Source organism: Rhinolophus sinicus, linkage group LG12, assembly GCF_036562045.2.
Source record: "Rhinolophus sinicus isolate RSC01 linkage group LG12, ASM3656204v1, whole genome shotgun sequence".
NCBI classification, from domain to species: domain Eukaryota; kingdom Metazoa; phylum Chordata; class Mammalia; order Chiroptera; family Rhinolophidae; genus Rhinolophus; species Rhinolophus sinicus.
Window position 1 is genome coordinate 28,816,144 of NC_133761.1, and position 27,374 is coordinate 28,843,517.

At 39.6% G+C, this 27,374-nt stretch overlaps 1 pseudogene; it reads right to left on the reverse strand.

Annotated features, from left to right (window-relative positions):
- Nucleotides 1-13,176: 13,176 nt before the first annotated feature.
- LOC109437938 (large ribosomal subunit protein uL24) lies at nt 13,177-16,547 on the reverse strand (annotated as a pseudogene).
- Nucleotides 16,548-27,374: the final 10,827 nt, after the last annotated feature.

The following is a 27,374-nucleotide window of genomic DNA, read 5'->3' on the forward strand; positions in this document are numbered from 1 at the left end:
CCATTAACACTGAGACATTAGTTAAGATCCAGTTCTAGAAAATACCCAAAGGTAAAAATATTTTGGATAATGAAGTCCCTTATCAAAAGATCCTGAATTTCCTTGTTCCTTACTAATTTTGATCAAGAGTCAAGAAGACAGAGGTGGCAGTTCCCAGGGTGGGATTTGGGGCCATGTGGGGGACGGTGGCAGGTAGCCGGTGCATTTGTCCATTAAGGGTCATGTTTTTAAACGTCCTTCTGCCTATTTTCAAAATCTTCATTACCTAAGGTCATTCAAAAATGGTGAGTAGACTTTGATGCCCAAACATTATGAAGTCCAAATGTTGGCCATTTCTAAGTATGAGCTGAACCTTATGGATGCCCAAATATTTATAGCACATAGACCATGTCAGGCACCGGGGCTCCAGAGAGAGCCAAGACCCAGACCTACCCTTGACTGGCACAGTGACTAACAAGACTTAGAAATATATAATGACTTGGCCAACTAGAGTCTTGGTGAAAGGGATTCACCGCCCATTAAATTAGACACTGCCTTGTGTTACTCTCCCCTCCTTTTACCTGTATCTATATATTCTGAGTCCCCAAATAGATGTTGAATTCCATGAGAATAAGGGCTGTATCTTTCCCATCTCAAGCTCCCTGACCCCACTCTCCAGCCGCACCTCACTACTATTCCTTCTCCAGGTTCAGCTCACACCTCCTGCCTCCAGGCTCAGTACTCTTACTCAGCTCCTTAAATAATGGAAGTGTCAGCTGGAGCCTACTTGTCCCTTAAGAGCCAGAGCAGAAGTCTCAAATACCCATTCCACAGACTTTGGAAAGCCCAGTGCCTTCAGTAAGTTATGTCTACAAGTTGCCAGGCGGAACTAAATTCTAGGTTACTTCCTGTCTGACCTTCTGCTTCTGTGAATTAGTTCAGCTTCAGGCTGACCTGACTCAGCCATTTCCTTATTTTCTATAAAGTCACACTGACACATCTTTGTGTGTATGGCAGACTTTATTAAAAATTCAGGAAGATGTAGGGATTTGTATCACAGAAAATAAGACAAGTTAAAAGTACACATTAGCCATCCTTTATAGCCTCCTTGGTCATGTTCTGAAAAACACCTCTCAGCTATTCTGCAGCCTTATGCCAGGTAACATAACCTCTTCTCCACCTTCTTTCTCCTCTCTTCTTGCTTCTTTTTCTTTCTCTCAGGAGTAAACAAAACAACACAAAATCATCCCCCACAACCCACATACACATATCAGTCCCATTTTCCAGTCCTCCCTTGTTTAATACTCAAGTTTAATTTTAAAACACCAAAGTTTTAAAATTACCACTCCTAAGGAAAGGCTTTTCTTAAATTCTATGACAAATCAACCTTCCTCCCTAGTTTTTGTCTGGGTATTAAATAGTAGAGGAATGTGGTGATGGTTTAGTTTTCTAGTTACTCTTGATTCCCAGTTTCCCCATCTATAAAACGCAGATTTGATAACACTTGCTTCATTGAAGTGATGTGAGAATGAGTAAGTTCATGCATAAAGTCCTTAGCACAGTGCTAGGCACATAATCATTACAATGTTTGGAAGGCATGATACTCTATTTGTCATAGTAGCTGTAATGATTCCAAACACCCACAGAAAAGTGTTACCTGTTCTTGCTTGATCTCTCTCTTCCTGTCCACTGGGGTCTTGTTCAGACATTTTGGCCTAAGTCAAGTGCCAGCTCCTCCATGGACACTCTCGGGAGCTCTCCCAGCCAGAGCTAATCACTCCTTCCACTCGCTCCCTGCTCGCATTCTGGTGGCACTGGGTTTACCCGTCCCTTCAGGCAAAGTGGAATGCAAAGATGCATAAGACAAGCCCTAAAATGAGTTTACAAACTGCAGGGAAAGATAGATATGGGCAGATAGAAAGGGAATGAGCCAAGGAAATTAGGAACTAGGAACAGGGTTAGGGAAGGAAGAGCCAAGAAGTAAATTAGTTGGCTTCAAGGTCTTAATTCAAAATCAGCAATGTGGTCATGTTGACAATGTTGTCAACCCAGAATACCATTCTGCAGTTGTTGAGTTAGTTTTTCATCTGTTGCAAATTTTTCCATGTGCAGTTTTAGGGCTTGCCACTGTTACACTAGTGTCGATTATTTCAACATGTGTGTGTCAGTCAGGCTTCATCAGGGAAGCAGAACCACTATGAGTTATGGGATAAGGCATTTATTATAGGAAATGGACCTTACATAATTTGGGGAACAGCTGGGGAAGTAAAAGTCTGGAAAGGGGAGCTGAAGAATCAGAAAAAAGTCACTAACCAGCCGTGGCTTGTGGGGAAATTTGGAACCCAGGCATGCCCTGCTGCAGCAATAGGACCAGGAGGCGGCTGGGGAAGAAATCTAGGGAGGATTGTTGGCTCTTCCCGACGAGACCTCTGTGCGCTCACAGCACAGCATCTGCTGGCAGCCCTGGGGTTGCTGGTGCTGGCAGAGCAGGCAGACAGAAAGGAGAGCTGGATGCAGTGGGGAAGAGTGAGGGCGTACCGAACCTGCTGGCATGTCTGTGTGTATCTCTCCCCATCTCCTACCAATGACGACCTTTGACAGTAATGGTGCCTGCTTCATTTCTGCTTCCTAAAATCTCACACAGCTTAGTGTTTGGCCAACTCAACCCAGAATTATACAGAGAAAGGAATTCTAGGAAACAGAGTTCCCTGTAGGACCATCCAGCATATTCATTATGAATCTTGGTATTCACTGCAAATTGGATAAATGACTGGTCATTAATATCTACTTCTTGGAACCATGAATACACAATATTAAGAAAGAAAATCTATGGGATCTGGGTAAATGACAGGGTTAAAATTTTAGAACAGATAGTCCATAATCAGACTCCCACATATATATGATAGAGATGGTGGTACAGAACAGTGGGGAAAGGACAACCTTTTTAAATAAATGGTGCTGGGCCAACTGGATGTCCAAACAGAATAATCTTGACCCCTTACATCACAACATATATAAACATCAACTCCAAGCACATTATACATGTAAATGTGAAAGAAAAATAATAATAAATCTAGTAAAAGCTAAAAAAGGAAACTATCTCCATGACTCTAAAGTTGGGAAAGATTTTTTAAATGGAACAAAAGAAAGCACTAATCTTTTTTGGAGAAAATGCAGAACAATTGTACAATTGTTGGATGCAGTATAAATTAATTCAACCACTTTGGGAATCTATTTGATGCTGAGGGGAAGCGGAGTTTGCCACCCCAAAATATGCCTTCTAGGATAGTGATAATTTTAAGCTGCTTATTTTTTAAAAAACAAAAGATTCAGGAAAAATCTTATCTTCCCCCTGGCTGCCTAAAAGGAGTCAGATAAAGGACCAGCTCCAGGCAGGGAGCTGTCATCACAGATAACTATAGTTTAATATGAACCAGTGTGTAATAGACAGGGAGGAGCCTAGCAAGGTCCTTTGGATCAAAGTCCTCTCTGTGTCCCATTGTTAAAGATGGCCCAGCAAACATTTATTTACCAAACATTTGCTTTTCCATCTCCATGTAAATTGCTTTCTTGCCCTCTGGAGTTCCAAGCCACACCCCCCTCCCCACTTTCTCCTTAACTCAAGGTGGCATATAAGTCTCAACTGCCTGATTTGTCCTTGTGTCTCAGAGTCTTATGGAACCCCTATATGCACATAAATTTGGTCATTTTCTCCAGTTAATCTGTCTCATGTTAATTTGATTATTAGACTAGCAAGAAGAACTTAGAAGAGTAGGAAGAAATTTTTTTCCTTCCCCACAATGGTGTTTACTGAAGTTGAATATATTCATACCCTATATTCTAATAATTTCACTTTTAGATATGTACCCAATATAAATGTGTATGTAGGTATACCAAAAGATTTATATAAGAATATTTATAGCTGCTTCATTAATAGTCAAAACCAGGAAGCAAACTAAATGTCCATCAACAGATGAGCAGATAAATAAATTCTGGTAGAGTCACACTACAGAATACTATGCAGCGATTAAAATGAACAGACGACTGCTACATGCAACAACAAGGATGAATTTCATAAACATAATTTTGAGCAAGAGAAGACACAACTGAATATACAGTGTATGACTCAAAAAGGGCAAAACTAATCTATGATGTTAGAAGTCAGGATAGAGGTTTCCTTTTCGTAGTAGGGGTTCATGACCAAGAGGAGTTATGAGGGAGGCTTTGGACATGCTGGGAATATTTTGGTGTTTGAAATGGAAGGTTGTTACAACCAGTGATAATGCATTAAGCTATACATGTATGAGGTGTGCTTTCTATGTGTATGTTTTACTTATGTCCTGTTTTATCCATGACCAATTCTCTTATCTGATAGTCTTTCTCTCACTTCTCAACCTCTTTTATTCCTCTGACATTGTTTCCTACCCTCTTTCTCTAAAAATGTTTTCCTTTCATAATTCTTCTTGCACCTTGGGTCCCTAAAGTCATTACTCAACAGATATTTTTTGAGTGTCCACAACATGCCAAGCACTGAGCCAGGCCTAGAATTTATGATGGTGAATAAGCTAACGAGGACCTTGACCTCAGGGAGCTCTAGCTTCCAGTGGAATGAGGCTTCTAAATAGGTAATGACATCACAACTGACTCATCTTTCCACCTCCCAAATTCAGGTCTTTCTCAAAGTTCTAGGTTAAAGTCAGCTTCTCAAAACTCACTATCTGTGCCCATTAATAATCCCGCCACTGTCTACCTTGTTGCTGTGTAAGACCACAGCATCAGCTTCAACAAGTGCCTCCATCTCACAGCCCCTGATCTCCCTATCCTGCCCATTTCTACCTCTGAAATGTGCTCCCACCCCTCCTTCTTTCAGCTTCCATTGCTTCCATTCCAAGTTGAAGTCTTTACTTCTCATTTAGGGTTTATTTGCAGGAATAGAAGCCACACAAGCTAGTTTGAGCAGAACGCAGGTTTAGATAGCTGACAAATTGTTGAAAAATCTGGAAAAGACATTGAAAACAGAGCTTCCAGGAACAACACCCAACTCTTAGAATCCTGCTACCTCTGTCAAAAATTAGAAAGCAACTCCTGTCACTACAAAAGTCCTTGAATCAGGAAGCAAGTGACCCTGGCACCATGTTGCTTTTGTGTCATCCATATCAGCAAAATGGATTCTTGTCCAGAAGTCTAGCTACAAAGAAGTGTGAGTTGTAGTTTCCAGCTTCCCAACCTTAGTGCTTAAAATGGATGTTGAGCCTGCCAGTCCCAATGTCTTCCTCACCTAGCTAGTCTCCCAGCTTTCCTGCCATTCCCCATAATTCTATTCTCTTTATTGCTTCCAGCTCTGATCACATCACTCTGCAGCTCAAAAGCTTCTGATGACTCATCCTTTCCACTGAATTACAGGTTAAAATGCCCTTGCCTGTCATACAAGGCCTAACTTATTTTTCTGGTTTATATCCTACTCCACTCCTACAATTTCCTCCACATATTCTGCTCTGTGCATCCTCTTCCCTTCCCACCATTATTCCTCATTAAAATATGTAGCAGCTTTCTAGGCTCATTCCAAATGTAACTTCCTTTCTACATTCTCCTCTGATCCCCTTGACTAAAGTGGCTTCTCATTCCAATTCCACTGAGAGCTCCTCCTACTGTATTTAGATGTGGCGTCTGGAGACTGAAGAGATGTGGGCCGGAATCCTAGCTTTGCTTGGGCAAGTAAGTTCATCCTGAACTCAAAGCCTCAGTTCCCTGCCCTGTCAAATGGAGATAATAATAGTCCCTGCTTCATAGACTTGTTGGAAGGACTGGTTGAGATGAGAACCTAAGCTGCTAGTGCACGCTTTCTACAGATGGCAGTCGCTGTAGAGTATTGTCTGGTTTATCTTTGTATCTCCTCATCTAGCTGCTTAACAAACACTCGTGTAATGAATGGAAAAGCCAAACCCAGTAGCATATTGACCTTAGTTAACAAGGTGATCAGTACCAAGACCCCAGGTAGGGTCAATTTAGGATACTGGTATGAACAGATGAAGTGTTTCCACTTGTTTTATCAGGTCAGGAGAAATAAAAGCTAAGACCCTTCATAGTTGGGCTGGGGCACAATCCCATGGTGTAGATCACAGGAAGTTACCAGTGCCTCATGGATAGAAAACAGTTTGGGAAAGATTTCCTGCAAAAGCCTTTATTTGGAGAGCTCTCATCTCTGTGCTTGGTGAAGTAGTTATTTGAACACAGAAAGGTGAAAGGAGGCGGGAGGTCTCAGATCAGATACATTCCCATCTAAACCCCAGTGGAAAATACTCATGACAGCTTAAATGTTGCTGGAGGAGTGAAAACTGACACACGCCACTTTGGAGACCCACTTGGCAGTACTGATTAAATATGAAGATGCAAATACTCTATAGCCCAGCAGTTCCAATTCTAGGTCTCTACCCTAGGAAGACGCAAAGATGCTCTCACCAGCAGACTTGCTCAAGGTGATGCATTGCTGCATTGTTTGTAACATCAGGAACTTAAAAACAAGCTGAGTATTCATCTACGATGAATAAATAAAACGTGGTGTTCTTAAATGTTAAAATACAAACAAGCAAATGCAAAGGCATTAACTAGATTTCTGTATCTCAAAATGGATAGGTTTCAAAGGTATAATTTTGAGTAAAGAAAACAAGTTGCAGAATGATGCATTCAGAATCATACCATTTAAAGATATTAAGGCAATACTATATATTGTTCAGGGCTACATATATGTACAAGCTTTTAATAATGGGCTGAAAGGATACATGCTAAATTCATCATTGTAGTTACTTTTGGAAAGAGAAATTAGACCAAGACCCACGAGGACTTAAATTTTATCTGTAATGTTTTTTCTCTTTTAATTAAAAAAAAAAAAACTTAAAGCCTTAAAGGACAAATATTAACAACTGAATTTAGAATGATGGTAACAGCATAAGAACACTATTCTATATTGAAAAGATTGTTCTCAAAACAAAAATATGACTATGAGTTTGATTTGGGGTATATGCATGTGTGCTGCGTTTTATTGTGTTGGGCTAGAGACATCGGTGAATAACCTTGACCATGATCCTTCAGGAATATACACTCGCAGGCAACACATCAACCAGTGCCATGGCATTTAAATTTGAACAACTTGCTGAGGTTCTTAAACACCAATGGACCTTTGTAACCTTCTGATGAAAACTATGTCTTCTGGACTCTAGAGGGGAAGAACGCTCATACACACAATCTGGCATATAATTTCAGTGGGGTTGCAGCCCTCAGGTGAGGAGTCCACACTACTGAGGATATCCAGAGGTTGGCTTCTCTTGACCCCCAGAGCAGCTGTTAGAAAAGCATGGCAAAGAGACCAGAGAGACTGATTACAATGCACTATATAAATACAGCAATGTCTTTGCAGAAGGACAGTTTGGAGTGAGTGAGTGTATGTGTGCACATGTGTGTGTACGTGTGTGCGTGGGTGTGTGTGTATGTGTGTGTGTAGAGCTGCTGAAACCTTTTATGAGGTAAATAAACACAGCTTTTCAAGAGCTTTCAGTTTGCATCCTGAAGTGTAATGTCAATAAGTCAGATCATTCTGGGAAACTTAGACTTGGGAAGCCCAGTTTTTTGCCAGTGTAAATGCCAATGAACCAGTCCTCAGAATCTGCTTCACTCCGCCTGGAGCAGGAAATTTAGAAAAACCCATTTGGTCTTGCGTAGGGACGTGATCTCTATTTTTGACAGAATGACCACGCGGTGTCCAGCCTCTATCGCCCCTTGCTGGAAGGGCTTGGTTTCACCCAAACACCCCTGAGGGGACAAAGCCTTCCCATTCAGAGCCCATGCTTTTTAAACTAAACATCTTTTTAAACAATCACTTTAGTATTTGGAGTGTTTGAATTTGACTTCTAGCAAAGGAAGAAAAATAGAAGGAATATAATTAAAAATTAATTCTGAAAAGTTTTAGGTCTGCCGCATCTTTTCCAGTCGATGCAAAGATCTGCTGAGTGGGGGTGATGAGCTGCCAGCACCCCGAGTGCAGAGCTTTCTGTCAGTAGCATTCCCATTGGCTGTGGCCAAAACCCTAGAGAAGGCATTAGACATTTACAGGAAACTTAATCTCTTCCAAAGGCCCAAAGTCAGATGTAGCCTTAAATATTTTATAGGAAAATATTTACCAAAAAAAAAAAAGGGACTTGGCAATAAATCACAATGTAGTACTCATCAAGGTTACTACTTACTGACAGAGACAGCTGACATAATGATCCAGGCCCAGAATTATTTTGGAGCCATGAAAAATCTGTCAAAAAAAAATCTATCTATCTATCTATCTATCTATCTATCTATCTATCTATCTATCTATCTATCTATCATCTATCTATCTATCTATCTCTACCTCCCTACCTACCTACCTATCTGTCTATCTATCTATCAACTTTTTTAACTTTACCAAGGTGAACTGTTTTTGGATTGGGTGAATAAAGTCCAGTGAGCTCAACTCTGAAATCCAGAGAAGTGACACAGGGAAGCGCGTGCAAAACCCTCACTCTGCTTATGTTGAAACAAGAATTAGCCTCTCCACCCTTCCTGCAATGTGAGCGGTGGTTCCCCGGGGCCTCCCCTAAAATCTTCTGCAAGTTTTTGTTTAGAAACCCAACTAGGAAATTCACACAGCACTCTGGTGCCCACTCCCTGGGGAAAACATTTATTTGCAACAAACACTCAGCAGTTTTAGGGTCCAGGTGGCGACTGTACATATGAGCCTCTACCCCAGAGAGGATATCTCCTGCCCGTGGTGACTTCTTTTTTCTTATAGTCTCCATTCTGCTAAACTGGACGGTAAGGCAGACATCAGTGGCTCCTGTGAAGAGCAGAGGTTCTCAAACTTCTGCTTCAGATTTACTTGGAGGGCTTATTAAAAACAGAGACTTAGTGCCATCTCAATTTCTGATTTAGTACTTCTGGGGCAGTGTCCCAGAATTTGCATTTCTAATGAGCTCCTAGGTGATGCTGGTGCTTCTGATCCTGGGATTGTGCTTTGAGAATCACTGGTATGTGCTTTTCATCTAAGGTGCCCCTAATGCTTCAGCTTGGGTTCAATCCCAGAATGTAGCCCTCAACCCACAGCCTTCCTCTACACAAACATCTTGGAAGGAGGGGGTGGTACAGATACAGTCAGCCAGACACAGAGTCCAAAGTTATATATAAAACAGCCCTTTCATTTTGTGTTCAGCAGAACATTCCAATCCATTCTAGTGACCACAAAGGGGCCAGGGAGTCTGGAGTGGCTCCCCTGCTCCCTCACACCAGCTTGCCCTTCTTGGGGTTCTCTCACTAAAGGGGGGCCTCATTATGACCTCAGGCACCCAGGTGGCAGCCCCTCTCTTTGGAGAAAGAGACTTTTCTCTTGGACATCCAGCCCTGTCCCCCTTCCCCACGTGCCCCCTATTCATTTCTTTTTTCAGCTGAACTGTGCATTGTTCATTTCCATCTTGACATGACAAGGCTTCAGGACCTGGGGAGTGGAAGATGGAAAAGGGGAGAAGAGGTCTTCCATCGTGTCTGCCCTCAGGGTGTGCTGAGTACATGATAATCAGAGCTTTCCTGCTGCCTGATTAACAATGCCATAGCTATGTCCTGAATTATATTAAAAGGGTCACCCTCTGTTATCCTCGTCTGAACCGTATCCCATCCCAAGGACATGGGCGGGGGAGGGGCAGTCTTGCCTTTGCACAATAATGGGTTAGTGCACTGGTGATCTCCCTGGTAACCACTGCCTTCACCCTCAAAGGGTAGGTTCAATGCTGGGAATCTTTACTTTCAGCAGCTGAGATGATTTTGGACAGGTATTTTTGTTCTCCTTAGACCACAACTGGTAGGTAGCAGTTACCTTTGTCTATGACTAGAGGTGGAACATATTACACCTGATTAATATGCAATTCCCTAGCAGTGTTCCCTCCACAACCTGGCTGTCATTCAAATTACTGGGAAACTTCAAACAAAATATGTATTCTGAAAAAATATGTACAGCACAGAAAGCAAGGGCATACTTGTTTTCTTAATATATGTAAAGAGCTCTTACATATCAATAAGAAAAATACTGATAACCCAATAGGAAAAAAGGACAAAAGGCATGAATAGAGAGTTCAAACATACAAAAATTCCAGATACTTATTAACATATGAAAAACTAGTGAAATCCAAATAAAGTATAGAGTTAAGTGAGTAATTAGAAACAAAAACAAAACTCCAGGAAGTTCTTAGGGGGCCAGCTTGGCTCCAGGCTGCCATTAAGCACTTTAGAATCACTTCAATAGACTGGAAGTTCTCAAACTTGGGTATGCAGTACAATCACTCAGGGAGTTTGTAAGCCCTGTAGATCCCACCATATAAAAAATTCTGATTCAGTAGGTTCATGAAATTTCGGGATAGGATATGCATATTTCTTAAAATAAGAGCCAAGTTTTTTATTCATTTTTTTGCATTTGGAGTATTCTTCGATGACGTCCTTGAGATTCTTTGCTGCCTTTGTCCTTTACCACACAACTGCAACCAACCACTCCACGTGGTTTGCCCTCTGTCGGTTTCACGGAGGCCTGCCCAGGCCCCTAGTTCCTCATTACCATGCACCTTAATTAGGTTGATTTGTTGTTCAACACAAAGGGCCTCCACCAACGTGACATACGTAGACTCACGACAGTTGAATGCAAGCACACAAAGATGGGCTTGACACCAAGACATTTGGCAGCTTTGCAAATTCCACCTGTTTGGCGATGGTGAAAGAGGGAAGACTTCAGCCCCTTGTGTAAAGCAGTATTAGCGACCGTTACTCCTCCAGCAGCAATTCCATGGCAGCGGGTTAGGGGTGGACCTGAATCTTGAATGCACCTGATTCTCTGCCTCCACCCATCTTGTTGGTGGCAAGCAAAGGGGGAATATGCATTTTTAGTAAGCACTTTCAGGGCCTCTGAAATGCTACATTTTGGACACACTGTACTGGAAACCTAACTCTTGATATTCTACTCATAATTACTATGTCCATCAATAAAATGTGAACTCAATTGGAACACAGATCTTCTGAAGATAAAAAGATTATGAACTTCCATTCATCTTGTCTATTTGGGGCACTCAGTGAGTTTCTTAATAAAATTCTTACCACCACTTGACACATCATAAGTGTGAATTGAACAAATACTGAAAACAAGGAATTAATAGAAAACCTCCTGACATGTCGTCCCTTTGGATCACCCCAACTTGGTATAACCAGAAGAGTTTATTTTCTATGGCACTTAATTCACATTTTGGTCATATTGTTTTATTTTTCAGTACAGGCACAATATGAACTATCAATTTGTTTGCAGAATTAGAGCCCCATAGGTTTGTTGCACCTCTTCCAAAGGCATCCTGTGTCCAATCTTTTCAGGTTCTCTCTGCTCATAGTTCCCTCTTCCAGGGACTGCCTAATCAAATCCATCCACAGCATACCCTCCATCCCCCAAAACACACATTTCTAGTTAATTTCTACTCAAGTCTTAGCTTCAAAATCATTTCGGTGTCCAGCCTCCTACACTGGTAAGGACCTCTCCAACATCCTCCCCCACCCCACAGAGCACATAGTCACTCAGTGATATCACCATTACTTAAAAGGAAAACAGACCCAAAATTCCTTTCTTTGTGTTTTGTTATTATTATTATTTTTTAATCCGTTGCTTGTGCTTTCACAATTAAGTTCCAGTGCTGTTCATTAGAACTTTCTATGACAGTGGAAATGTGCTTTATCTCTGCTCATGTTTCAATCCAAGAAATCTGTTGTAAACCACCACGGAAAACTGCCTCCTAAAACCAAATGCTTGATTGCTTCGTTTGTAACTTACTTTTTCTGTTAGGTTGTGTATTTCTTTTTACAGTGACTCATTTTAGCTGAGGGGGCAAGAAAAGTTAGTGAAAACTCTCACAAAAGAGGTGATATTGGAAACAGTTGAGAGCAGTGAAGAGGTGTTTCCCTATAGAACAACAGAGAAAGGTCCTGCAGGCAGATGGAACACCATGGAAAGGTTCAGAAGCCTGAAATGCAAAGTACAGGAGGCTCGCGGTCAAAGACAGTTAAAGCCAAAGGAAGACATAAAGGGAAACTGACACAATTTTTTTGTGTAAGATATAAGCAAACTTGAGTAGAACTTGATTCAGAAAAGAAAAAGAAAAATTATTTTAAAAATCTATCTTTTTATATATGCAGAGGGTGCCCAAAAAATGTATACACATTTTAAGAAAGGAAAAAACTGTATTAAAATTGTAATACTCAATATGTACTGATAACAAAAGATGAGTGTATACATTTTTTTGGCACCCCCAGTATTTAACAAAAGTTAGGTAATAATTGTTAAATCTGCCTTAATTTTTAGAATTAAAAAATAAAATTAGTGTTAATTTAGGGTTTGGGAGTGTCAGGGAGGGAAAAATTTCCCCCTTACCATTCTTGTGTTTTTGTGGCTGGACTAATAATAAAATTGACACAAGACCGATTAATAGGAGAAAAAACAATTTAATTTCATGCACACATGAAATTTTTAAAAATTGATGCTCAGAGAATAATCAAAAAGCTGGCAGCTTTTATATCTTTTTACACAAAGAAACAATAAATTTGTGAGAATTTGATAGGATAAAGAAACTTTGGTTTGGGTGCTCATTAGTAAGGAATATAAGCAAAATTTGGGCTTGTGTAATAAATTAGTAAAAAAGTAGTAAGTTTGTTTATACAGGTTTCTCGGCCCTGAATTCTTGAACTCTGGTGATAAGGATGCCTGTTAGTCTCCAAGTTCAGGTAGGGCACCTTTCACAGGGGAGATTTACCTCCTGCATTCAGGGAGACAAAGGAGGGTTAAGCTGTCCTTCTTGCATCAGCTGCTTTTTAAGTAACTTTAATTCAAAGTAATCCATACACTAAAGTAGCATATTTTGGGGTGGCCTGCTCTGGGCTTCAAGAGTAGTCCTTTTTTCTTTTTCTTTTGAATTAGAAAACATTTCCAATTTTTATTCATAAAATTAATCAAAATAGCAAACGTAGATTTACAGAGCCACATATCAATAACAAAAGAGGAAGGAAACAAAATATTCCAGAGCTACTTTTAAAAGTTTCAAAGGAACACACACCAGGCTAAAAAGTCCACATTTAAACCATGGTTGCACGCACAACAGATTATATTTATTCCTGCATTTTCTCAATAAGTCCTTCCTTATATTTGCCTTTCTCTTTTCCAACTTGTCAAGATTTGGCTTTGTGTTCAATGATTTTTTAAAAATTTTTATCCAGTTTTACTCTGGTGATAACCACCTTGCTGGGGGAAATGCCCACGTGGATAGTTGTGCAGTTAGCCTTCCCACGCTGCACCCACTCAGCGTAAATGACTTACTTCTTTCTGTAAACCTGGACTACCTTGCCGATTTGCTGAACTTTGTAGTGTCCTCGAACCATCTGGACTTCGTCGTCCTTGTGGACGGGCATGGAGAGAACCTTGTGCTCCTGCCACAGCTCCTCTGAGAGTGGGGATGACGTGATCTTCCCGTGCACGTGTGAGGGGGTGTTGAAGTGGCGTTTCCGGTTTTGGCTGCGGGTCCAACGTCATAGTGACCATTTCGCACCGGAAATCCCACTTTTTAATAAAACATGTCTGGTAGCATATTTGATGAGTATGTTGAAGTCCTTCATTTTTTTCAATTGCCTCCCTTACTCTACGATTTTTAAATGTTTCACTTTTGAAGATCCTATTATATTCATTTTTTTCCCTCTTAATTGTTAACTGGTCTAACTCTACAAGACTCATTTATCAATGTTTGCCTGTGATTCTAGCATTCATCCAACATCACTTCCATCAATTTCATGAAACCCTACATCAGGGTTATTCATATTATGGTGATATTTGTGTCCCAAACTAACCAGAGACATTTTGATAATAATTACCAGCTTAAGAAGAACTGCCTACAGTTCAGTATGGCTGGAGTATTGGGTGTGAGGTAGGGAGCAGTGGGAAAACCTCCCAACTTTCTAACCTTCAGATTTCTCATCTACCTTGAGGAAGCTGTTACAAGCTTGCAACAAAAATTGTACAAATGAAGACATCTAACTTTGTGCCAGAAACATGACTATTCCTCAGCAAACACTCATGGTCTCCTCCACAATGCTTTGGATATCCTGTGTTGCATTTGCTTGATTGATTGATTTGTGCAGTGATCAGATTTTTGTCTTGTCACTCTGTCAAATAAGCACAAAATCTGATAGAAGAATTTTTGCACTGCAGAGGGCCAAAAAAAAGAAAACAACAAAAAACGTTTTTCAATTTTTAAGACAGGTGTTCCCAAGAAGCCAGTTTCCCATTGAATAGAGAGCTAAAAGCAGAACAGGAATGTGAGATATTACATATGTTGAGGATGATAAGCTGAGACTGAACAGGGCTGGCATCTGCAAGACATGCAAAAATTTTACATTCAAGGCCAAGGGATTCCGGAATCCAACTCTTCCTATGTATCATTCATTCTGGAGAAATAAATAAATGAGTGAAATGAGAATCAGCATGCCTTACTGCATTCTTAAAATTGAATTTATAAATAAAAATAAGAAAATGGAGTACAACCTGGGTTCTTATGAGGAATTATTGACAAATGTGGGACTCTATTGACAACTAATCTGAAATGCAATTTTTCTGTCTATTGGTCTCTAAAATCATTTTTGAATTCATATTTCAATGTATTCATTTTTGGAATGTTTTATTTCTCTCAAGAGCAAAGGGATTCTTTGAAAAGAATTATATGTGAAAATTAGCTGAGTGGTTTGCAACCATTTACACTGGAAATTTATATGCAGTGGCAGTAGTCTAAAATGTAACATTTACCTTATCATACAATTCCTATTACTTTGGAGATACCTCAGAGAAGATATCTCACCATCCAGTTAAGAAGTAAGGTCCTGATTTTATAATGGGGAACTGAAAATAATAATGAGATTTATTATCGAATTAGAATCCTAAAATCATGAACAAAGGAAGGAACAAATTTGAGATTTTAATCTTTCTGTTCCATGTTCCAACCACATAGTAATAATTTCATGAGAAATTTCTCATAATTTCTATGAGGTAATATTTGCTGCTATTTTCCTGGTGTGGATTGATTTCATGGAAATACATCCCAAGGATGAATGATCATATCGAAAAGAGAAAAATGCTGATAGGCTGTGTCTTACTCATACACACACACCCTCCTTGGAAAATTTTTAACAAAGAATTGAGCATGTAATGATTACATGAATATTTAAGGGAACTACTGATTTGAGAAAATTTGTTTTGGAAGAGCAAGACTAAATATTAACGATAGGGCACAGAGAAAATCTAAGCTCCGCAACAGGAAGGTCAGAAAAGACCTACTTATCTTCTGTTACTTGCCATTTCCAATTCCCCTATAGAAGACTATTCTTTTAGGTTAATTTTCTTAACATATAAATAAACTTGTATAAATTAGTTAAGAGGAAGCTCAACAACGCAACAGAAGACATAAACAGGTAGTTCACAGAGAAAGAACACGAAAGGCTTTTAAGCATGAAAAACACTGTAGGCAATTATTAACTCAAAGAAAAAATAGGAAGTTGTATAAGAAATGCAATCTTAGTTCACTCCTTGGCTCAGCAACAAATAATATTTATATAGAAAAAATAACCTAAATGCTGAACCTAATATACCTTTCAGTATTTTATTGAACAAGTTGGACTTAGAAGGTTCAAGCTGCCAAGCTCTCTGTCATCTCACTTTTTCGGCCCAGTGAATGAACCATCAGACAGCTTTAAAACTTTGCTAAGTACTTTTAGGTTATGAATGAATTGTTTCAATTTTTTTCAAATTATCCAAAGTCCAGTGTAGTCTGCTATCCAAACACCAAGGTCTTATCCAATTTATACTTCTCCTTTCTCACAACTTGCGCCTGACCCAGGCTTGAAGTTTGCAGTGGGCAAGAAGTATAGATAGGATTGCCAAATAAAATACAAGACGCCCAGCTAAATGTGAATTCCAGAAAGTAACAAATACTTTTAGCAGAATTATGTCCCAGATATTGCATAGGATGTACTTATGCTTAAAAAAGCATTCATTGTTTTTCTAAGATTCAAATTTAACTGGTCATCCTATACTTTTATTTGCTAAATCTGGAACATGAAGTAGATGAGCTGCCTCTGGCTCCTCCAGGGTTAGATACAGACATGGAAAGGGTGGGAAGAAACGGAAGAAAAGCTCTTGGCCTTCAAAGTTACCATCTGCCCTGGGTACCCTTTTCACATGTCATATGTCCAGGGCTGACTCATGAGAGCGCCTTCATCAATGGGAATATTTTAGCTGTACTTTCCTTGACCTGGAAGATATCTCATTTAGCTGACTGCTGACAATTGTCCACTCAGCACATGGCTTCTGGTTGTCTACTCTGTTGGGGGGTCATTTTTCACCTTTCCAGATGATACCGGTGGGTGGGGAAGTTTTGAAAGCCACCTATTGGCAGCTCTCTTCCACAGACTCCAATCAGGCCCACAGAAAACCACATCCTGGCCCCACCAATCCCTGGAAATGCTGGCCAAGCCTGCCCTTTGTCCTGCTTCCAGGAAGGCTGCTTCAGCCAGCTTTTGGCCTTCGGACTTGTTTTTTCAAGTGTGAGTCATTCACCAAGTTATGTGACTGCCCCCCAAACTTCAGTGAACACCTATCATTCTCTTGGAGGGTCCTCTATCCCCACATGCAGTTTAGGGTGAGTGGTAGGAGTCCTTCTCCCATTCTGCACTGGGGCTGGGCTGGGAAACACAACACTGCGAATTCTCCCAAAGTAATGCCCAACGCAGGCTGCTTCAACCCCTTAGCTAGTTCCTGAGACTGCAGGGAGTTAGCTTCCAAGGCTGGACGGATCACATTGGGGCCACCCAATTTGCAAGCTCTACATGGATTGTCTAGAATCTCGACTATTTAGAATGTGGGGGCTCTTTGAACCTATTGTTCTCAGGTTTGGAGCCTCAGTTCAATCTCAGAGACTTTAAAAATCTATTTTAATTATCTATTATATAACTAAAAATGGTTATACAACCATACTGTGAAGATGACAAGAGGGAACTGTCGGGGGAAGGGAGAGGGTTTGTCGTAAATCAAATCCTCATCTATCATAACAGGAAGGCAGAAGAGTGTCGAAAACCAATAAATCAAGAAGTAATAGTATAAGCACATTACTTAGAAGTATGGAGAAAAATACCTGAAGGAAGTTCCAAGTAATTGAAAATACTTGTCTTTGGGGAGTGAGACGCGTTTTGAAGATGAGTAGAGACAAATACTGCTGTTTTTCATTATAAGCCTTGTAGTACTCATTTTTAAAACAATTTATTGCTTTGATAATAAATATTTGAATGGTAAAACTTGCCGAAACCACCAAAAATGCAGTCATTAAAACGAATGAGGCATCTACATCAAACTAAAACATTTCTGCACAGTTAAAGAAGCCATTAACAAAATGAAAAGACAACCTACTGAATGGGAGAAGATACTCACAAATGATATATCTGATAAGGGGTTAATATCTGAAATATATAAAGAACTCACACAACTCAACATCAAACAAACAATAAAAAACTGGGCAGAGGACCTGAATAGACGTTTCTCCAAAGACATACAGATGGCCAACAGACATATGAAAAGATGCTCAACATCACTAATCATTAGGGAAATGCAATCAAAACCACAAGATATTACCTCACACCTGTCAGAATGGCTATCATCAATAAATCAACAAACAACAAGCATTGGCAAGGATGTAGAGAAAAGGGAACACTTGTACACTGTTAATGGGATTGAAAATTGGTGCAGCCACTATGGAAAATAATATGGAGATTCCTCAAGAAATTAAACATAGAACTGCTACGCAACTCAGTAATTCCACTTCTTGCAATTTATCCAAAGAAAGCAAAAACAACAATTCAGAAAGATATATGCACCCCTATGTTCATTGCAGCATTATTTACAATAGCCAAGCTATGGAAGCAACCCAGATGGCCATCAATACATGGATGGATAAAGAAGATGTGGCACATATATACAAAGGAACATTACTCAGCAATAAAAAAGAATGAAATCTTACCATTTGTAGCAACATGGGTGGACCTAGGGGGTATTACGCTAACTAAAATAAGTCAGACAGAGAAAGACAAATACCATATAATTTCACTTATATGTGGAAACAAAACAAAACAAAATAAATGAATAAACAAAACAGAAACAGACCCATTGATATAGACAACAAACTGATAGCTGCCAGAGGGGAGAGGAGTGGGGAAAAAGGTAGAAAAAGGAAGAATGAGGCAGTCTATGTAATAATGATAGCTCACACTTAGTGTTTGATGAGTGTGAGGCATAGTCTAAATTCCGGACATATATTAACTCATTTAACCATGTGTATTTGTTTGCTAGGGCTGCCATAATGAAGTACAACAAATAGGTGACTTAGAATAGCAGAAACTTATTGTCTTGCAGTTCTACAGGCTCAAAGTCAGAAATGAAGGAGTCAGCAGGGCCATGCTCCCCTTGAAACCTGTAAAGAAGGATCCTTCCTTGCCTCTTCCAGCTCTAGTAGATCCAGACATTCCTTGGCTTGTAGCAGCATATTTCCCATCTTCATATGGTTTCTCCCTTTGTGCATATCTGTGCCTGTGTCCAAACTACCCTCTTTTAAAAGAATACCAGTTTATTTGGATTAGGGCCCATGCTAATGACCTCTTTTTAACTTGATTACCTCTGTAAATACCCTATTTCCAAATAAGGTCACATTCAGAGATACTAGGAATTAGAACTTCAACATAGCATTTGGGAGGTGAAATGACACAATTCAATCCATAACACCGTGCAAGGACCAGGTGAGGTAGGTACAATTATTAGCGCCATATTGCAAATGAGGAAACTGTAGTACAGAGCAATTAGAACTAATTTGCTCAAGAATCCATGACTAACAGTGGTACTGAAATTTTAAACCCAGGAAGTCTGTCTCCCCTATTCTGTGCTTTTAGCCACTAGACCATACTCTCTACATTAAGTGCACAGGCAAGGTGAGAGCATTGTGTAGAGTATGGTATCATTCTTGTGAGAAAAAAAAAATTGGGGACCACTATTACATGCATGCTTACATAGTCACAGTACGTCTTTGGAGGAATGCCCAAGAAACTGACAGCAGTGTCACCAGTAGGGAGGAGAATTTGAGGACAGAGAAGTGAGCCTGTTCTTTTATATATATATATATTATATATATATATATATATTTAGCACTTTGAAGTTTGCTGGGGTTCATTTGTTTGTTTACCATGTGCAGGAATTGATTTAAAATATCTAAATTAAAAACGAAAGCTAGAGGAATGTCCTATCCCTAATATCATCTCCAAGACTACAGGGGTGACTTGTATAATATTTTATGGAGGTGTGTAAGTAATGTATTTGGAGGAAATGATCTAATTGTTGTTTCTCAGACAACCTCTTGAAGAAAGACAATTGTTTTAAAGGACTGCTTAGGTGGCTGTAGAACTTTGGATAGTGGAATATTACGCAGTCATTAAACCACATTTATGTAGAATTTTTAAATGATATTGGGAACTATGCTTATAACATATTAAGTGAACATGTATGGATAGATATTCAGTTATCTTTAAAAACAATGCCAAGGAGTGACTGGTGGCTTAGCTGGTTAGAGCATGAGCTCTCAACAACAAGATGGCCGGTTCAATTCCCGCGTGGGATGGTGGGCTGTGCCCCCTGCAACTAAGATTGAAAACCATGACTGGACTTGGAGCTGAGTTGTGTCCTCCACAACTACATTGAAGGACAACGACTTGGAGCTGATGGGACCTGGAGAAACACTCTGTTCCCCAATATTCCCCAATAAAAATTTATTTAAAAAAAATGCCGAGTAGAAAAAGCTAGAAGGAAATAGACCTAAATATTAAGCATGGTTATTTTGAGTGAGGGTGAAAGAATTATGGATGATGTTTATTTTCTGCTTTATATTTTTTGTTTCATATATATTTTGTAAGTCTGAAGATAGAATTTAAAACATTTCTTAAAATGCTAGAAGTGTTTCTGGTGAGTTGAAGCCATTTCCACATTGACCGACACCGACTGCCCTGAAGAGATACAATGACAAGATGAGTGTGTGTGCCTCTGAAAATTTTCTCCCTCAGAAGCCAGCCTAAGAATCCATTTTCCCATGTAGGCACTTCTATTCTTAAACTACCACTTTCCTAACTTGATTCCTCAGCAAGGTTTTTTAAAAGGCATGAGGGTGTTCTGCAAGGTGTCAGCTATTATACTTGGAACTGTATTTGGACTATTCTCTTTCAGCTGGCTGCAGGTATAACTTGGTCCTGCAGGCTCAGTGTCAGCTGACCAAGGGTGGGGCTGTCACTTAAGACTACTCATGCTGTGCACTGCACAAGTCAAGGGTGTCATTCATGCAAACTGATGTGAATAGCGTCTCCTAATGAGGCCCTTGGGAGCCACCCTCATCATAAAACTTATCTGGTTTCCTGGAGAGGTTTGCACTTCTCTCACTAGCCCATCACATATCCTCTCCTGCTGAAATAACATAACCAGTGACAGCTCTCAGCTTATCTTCACTACTTAGGGTACGTGTCTGCATGGTAGGCTTCTGTGGTGCCAGCCTGCATATGCCTCAGACATTATTAAATCACGCTCAGCCCAGAGCTGAGCTAATTCTCCAGAGAGCTGGGGTCAGGTCCTCAAGTTCCAGTCACTGGTCAGCAGTACTTCTTGGCTTGCATTCTAGAAAAGTTTAGTATGGCATTCTCAAGGATGGCTACATTAAACATCAGACTAGAATAAAAACTGCTGTGAAATAAAGCGAGAGTACTTCAGGGACTGGAAACACTCTGATCTCAAGTCCTTCCTTCTGATCAGGCGGGGAAGTACTGCTCAGCCCTAATCATTCTAATAACCAGACAGGTTTATGTAACACTTCTAAGTTTACAAAGGGCTGCTGACGTCCAGGTCATATAGTGGAGCAGAAAAAGGAAATTACAGAAAAGCATCATGTGCTTGCTCCCATTTACGTCATGATAATCAGAAATCAATATGATCCTAAATATATAAAGAGATGGCTGGAGGAAGTTCACTTAAATTTTATCAGTGGTTATCTCTGGGGGGTAGAATTTGGTGCCTTTTTTTTTCTCACTTTTTTATTCTAATTCTCAGTCTTATAAGAACTTTTTTTTATTTTAACCATTAGTGTGTATTATTTTTATACATTAAGGACAGAAAAATTGTTTTTCCAAAGAGCAATTACACACATCTTTTTTGCTATAACCTTAGGCAAGTTAGCTTACCTCTCTGTGCCTCAGTTTCCTCCACTATGAAATGGAGATAATAATATTACCTAGTTCATGAGACTGTCAGGATGAAATGTGTTAATATATGTAAAGTACTTAGAACAGTGCTCAAAACATTGAAATGCTCAATGGTATTATTATTTTGGTGGTGACGGTGGTTGGTGTTTATTATTATAACCTCATATTATGCAATGACATGGACAGGACAGCAATTACTCAAAAGAAAAAAAGCCAAATTATTTTTGCAAACCCGTGAAATAGTGATAGCTAAAAAGAAAAATACAACTGTGTTGACATACTAAATGTCAGGGGGCAAACTGCTTCAGTGAGGTAACTTTCAAGGAGATAATGTTCCCAGAAAAATGTGGTGATTTTTAGATTAATGAACTTCAAAGAGATGTATGAAGGTCATAGTGAAACAAGAACTTCTATAAGAAATGCCTTTACAACATAGGTCACCTGCAACAACTCAGTCTGTTTTCATCAACACAGACCCTTAAAGTAAGAACCTGGGAGGGGTGGGGGTAGTGCTGTGTACATTAACTCCTTCGGTTTCTATTTACAGTGGGGTCTCTACCTGGCATGCGTATCTTGTGAAAGGCCTGGAAAGCTAAAGGTTTGTGAATGTGCACAATTTAGGGCATCAGGCTCTCCGTGTGGGTGAGCCCAGGGAGCTTAACCATGAAATACTTGCTCTGAAGCTCCCCCTAATACAATTCTTGACTCAGATGCCTGTGGCTTCTGCCTTCTGGTCATGAAGGCACCTAGACGTGAATTCCTGGTCCAGGTTCTTTCATCTGATGACAAGTGATAGAGGTTGTGGCAGCAAAGGTATGTTATCATCCAAATTGATTTGAAACAGGGACCCGGGTGAAGAATCCAGCGTGTGTCCTTATTATCACCAGTGCTAAAGTCCTGAACAAAGCTGCCTGCCCATTAAGGATGTACAACAACAAAGATCCATTATTATTTCACTTAGAGGAATTTTGTACTTAAAATTCCACGGTAAATGTAAGCACTTTTCACTAGCAATTTCATGGCTGAAAAGAGGAATTATTGTCAGCAGTACAAATTGATAGATAATGTTTATGAACCCAACCACAAGAAGAGCGTATGTACATCTTTCTGGCAGATGAATTGCTTTGTTACCCAGTGTTACCCCATGACAAAAGTAAGACATCAAAACCGCTGATAGAAAGAGGCAAATACAGATTCTTCAAAAGGGGATATAAAAAACTATTTTCATATACATATATCCGTTTTTATAAAATAAAAACTAAATGTAAATATTTCGAAGTAACATGTAACTTAGTGAGTTGCATGTACGGGTTCAATATTATGTTATTTTGTTTATTCACACCATACTAAGGGTAGAAGTGATTATTTAAAAAATGATTTGGAACCTGGTCTAATATAGACCATGGAGAAGAGTCCCAAGCCTCCACCCCCATAGCAGTAAAAAAATGGAAGCGTTTTGGAGTAGTTATACCAATGACCACCTGGGTCAATAAAAGAAAAATCTTTATTGATTTGAGCCACACAGCTTCTTGGGACAGTTTCTAAGATAAACAAGGTGCAAAATATTTGCTTCTCAGTATTTGTAGGCTACTGAGCTGAATCTCAAGAGCTTGGCATAAGATGGTCCTCTGAGAGTTAAACTATAAAATCAAATGGTTTTCTTTTTTTCTACAAAGGTTGGTGAAATTTTTCATTTTTCAGTTTTAAATAGGGGGAGAAAAACACCTACCACATACCATATACCACATGCCACGTAGCACGTTCATATACCAATCATTAAAATCTTCTAGAGTAGAAATTTGTGAAATACTTTAAGATCTACTTGGATAAAGTTAAAAAAAAAAGGGGGGGGGAACCTAATGGTTTGCAGTAGAAATAGTCAAAATCTCCTTAAAGAAAGAGAATTCTACCCAGACAGGGCTTGACAATCCTAGAAAAAGCATGGAGGGAAATATGGGCATGATGCAGCCAAAGGGCACTGCCTAAGGGAGCAGAAATCTTAGTCAACAACTTTTGAATCTTGACTATATTTTGCCTGGAAAGGCCATTCCCCACGCGTGAGTAGAAGCAGATTGTTACCAAGTGACCATAAACGCTCAGATTCCTAGACAAAAACCTCCCTAGAGTGAGCTGGATGCATCACGCTCTGTGTGCATGATACCATTAAACATTCAATTAATCCCATACCTCTTGTTCTCATTCCATGTTTATAAGCAATCTCTCGATTACTCTGGCTTCTCATGTCAGTGTCCCTACAGAGAATTTTTTTATGGAGAATATGAACATAATGGGTTCCTATCATAACAATTATCTGTGATGTTGTAAATTAATTTAATTGTTATGTTTAAATAATTAAACATAATTATTTAATTGTTTATGATTTAGCTTCTCATGCAACTTGACTACAGGGAGAAAATGGGCTCCCCATGCCTTCTTAGGTATTTCAGTCTACAATCTCCATATGTTTTGATGTTGTAGCTTAAGTCTCAGTGGGCACCTTCAGTTCACATATGGAACATACCTCTCAGTAAATTAATGCATTGGTGTTTTCGTTTTATATCTAATCTCATACACCTGGTTAAGGTGAGTGTAATTGACAAAACTAGGTTTCTAAGCCCATAAGATCAAGGACGAGCCAGAAGACCGTGAAAAATTGTCAAAGGTAGAAGGTGTCATGTGAGGCCAGATGAGAAACAGTTGATTGCTTTCCCTGGAAAAGCATATCCCCTTGTCTCTAGGTGGGTAGAAATACCCCTCATCCTTTTCTACATAAATCCCAGACCATAAATGAGCTTACTGGTTTTATGGGATTATTTGAGACAAACTGGTAAAAAAAAAAAAAAAGAGGGATATCTGCTCAAACCAGTGAATTTGGCTCTTGAATATGTGTAATTGACCAGAAGCTGTTCTTTCTGGCAATAATTAGCCATTAGGACCAAATGCCTGTTAAGTCCTCTTCTACATCATGACAACCCACATGCGTAGTCTGCATAGAAGAGAATGTTTGTCTTTGTATTGTCCATGACAAGAAGTTATGCATCCAACTGACCCAAACATAGTAAAAATATTATTATGATCTAAGTCTAAGCCTAAAAGAGGAGAGGCAAAAAAAATAGTTTTATACCATTAGAGATTATTAATTGATGTGTCAAAAGACCTTTCCTTCTCTGATACTCAAGCCGGTTTATGCCAATGGTTCTTATGAGCATCATTGGTCAGGGGTCATGCAACTCAGCCTGAACCCAGCGAAGTACATACAGTCACACACCAGGGAAAAGCCTGTAAGACCCACCATTTACGTTGTTGTGGACAGATCAGTCTTCAAGGTAGCAAAGAATCTGGTAGTGGCTGTCATGGAATAGTTACACCGAAGCACCCTGGCTCCTCATGATAAATACTGGCCTGAAAAACTCAGAGTTAACTGCATGAAGCAAAAACTGGCCACCTTTGCATGGAACATCTAATAAATTAGCAGATCTATGATCAAGCAAAGAACAGTTTTCCATTTCTTTAAATCAAACTTTTTGTTCTGAGACACTGTAGATTAATACTATGCAATCAAAATGAATAATATGGAAAGATCTGTGTCCCTTTACCTAGATTTCCCCAATGGTAACATGTAAGACTATAGCCCAAGATTATAGTCTGGATATTGACGCTGATACAGTCAAGGCACAAAACATTTCCGTTACCACAAGGATTGTCATGAAGCCCTTTCCTAGCCACGTTCACTTCCCTCCCACTCCTATTGCTCCTTAACCCCTGGCAATCACTAATCTGTTCTCCATTTCTATACTTTCGTCATTTCAAGAATTCAGGTAAATGGAATAATATAGTGATACGTAACCTTTGGGGATTGGCTTTTTCACTCAACATAATCCTCTGGAGATTTACCTAGGTTGTATCTATCAACAGTTGGTTCCTCTTTATTTTTGAGAAGTCATTCCATGGTATGGACATACCAGTTTGTTTTAGCATTTATCTATTGAAATACAAATGGGTTGTTTCCAGTTTGGGGCTATTACAAATAAGGGTGCTATAAATATTTGTGTACAGGTTTTGTGTGAACCTAAGTTTTCATGTCTCTGGGGTAAATGCCCAGGAGTGCAATTGCTGGGTCATATGGTACTTGCATGTTTCGTTTTTTAAGGAACTGCCAAACTATATTCTAGAATGGCTGTATCATTTTGCATTCCCACCAGCAGTATATGAGTTACCCAGTTTCTCCACATCCTTACCAGCATTTGGTATAGTCACTAGTTTTTATTAGACATTTTTATTGGTTTTAGTGATATCTCATTGTGGTTTTAATTTGTATTTCCCTAATGGATAATAATGTTACACATCTCTTCAGGTAATTATTTGCCATTTGTATATCCCCTTTGGTGAACTGTCTCTTCATGTCTTTAACCCATTTGGTTTTCCTTACTGTTGAGTTTTGAGAGTTCTTTATCTATTCTAGATACTAGTCCTTTGTTAAATATGTGCCTTACACACATTTTCTCTTAGTCTGAGCTTTTCTTTTCATCCTTTTAACAGGATATTTTACAGAGCAAAATGTTTAATTATGAAATCTAATTTATTAACTTTTCCTTTATGGATTATGCTTTTGGTGGCAAGACTAACTAACTACTCTTATCTCTCCCTCTCCCTCTCCCCCTCCCCCTCCCCCTCCCCCTCTCCCTCTCCCTCTCCCTCTCCCCCTCCCCCTCCCCCTCTCCCTCTCCTTCTCCTTCTCCTTCTCCTTCTCCTTCCAGATATTGCTAACACTTCTTGTAATACTAGTTTGGTGGTGATGAACTCCTTTAGCTTTTCTTCTTTGGGAAGCTCTTTATCTCTCAATTTTAAATGATAGTCTTGCTGGGTAGACTAGTCTTGGTTGTAGGCCCTTGTTTTTCATCACTTTGAATATTTTGTGCCAATTCCTTCTTGCCTGCAAAATTTCTATTGAGAAATCAGCTGACAATCTTATGGGAGCTCCCTTGTAAATAAGTAGTTGCCTTTCTCTTGCTGTTTTTAGGGTTCTTTGTCCTTAACCTTTGCCACTTTAATTATAACATGTTTTAGTGTGGACCTCTTTGCATTCATCTTGTTTGAGACTCTCTGTGCTTCCTGGGCTTGTATGTCTATTTCCTTGGCCAGGTTAGGAAAGTTTTCAGTCATTATTTCATCAGATAAGTTCTCAATCCCTTGCTTTCTCTCTTCTCCTTCTGGTACCCCTATGATGTGAATGTTGGTATGCTTGATGATCCCTTAACCTATCCTTATTTTTTTATTCTTTTTTACTTTTTTGCTGTTCCAATTGGGTGTTTTCTGCTACCTTGTCTTCCAAATTGCTGATTCGACCCTCTGCTTTATCTAGTCTGCTGGTGATTCCTTCTAGTGCATTCTTCATTTCAGTTACTGTATTCTTCATTTCTGACTGGTTTTATTTATGGCTTCTATGTCATTTTAATGCTTACTATCTTTTTGTCAAAGTTCTCACTGAATTCATCTATTCTTCCCCTAACTTCATTGAACATCCTTACAACCAGCATTTTGAACTCTGTATCTGATAGGCTGCTTGCCTCTGTTTTGTTTAGTTCTTTTCCTGGAGTTTTCTCCTCTTCTTTTATTTGGGACATATTTCTTTGTTTCCTCATTTTGGCTGCCTCTGTGTTTCTATGTATTAGGTAAATCTTCTATGTCACCCAATCTAGGCCAGGTGGCCTTATGTAGTAGGTGCCCTGTGGGGCCCAGTGGCACAGTCTCTATGTTCACCTGCACACGATGCTCCTGTGTGGGTTATGGGTGCTCTCCTGTTATAGTTGAGCCTTGATTGCTATTGGCACATCAGTGGGTGGAATTGACCATCAGGCTGACTGGTTGTAGGGTTTGGCTACATCCACAGCTTAGGAGTTGCTGTACCAGGGGCTGACCCCATGTAGCAAGATTCTCTGGGCTCTGGTGCCTGCTTGTGGGGCTAATTGGGTGGTGCTTTGTTATGGTCT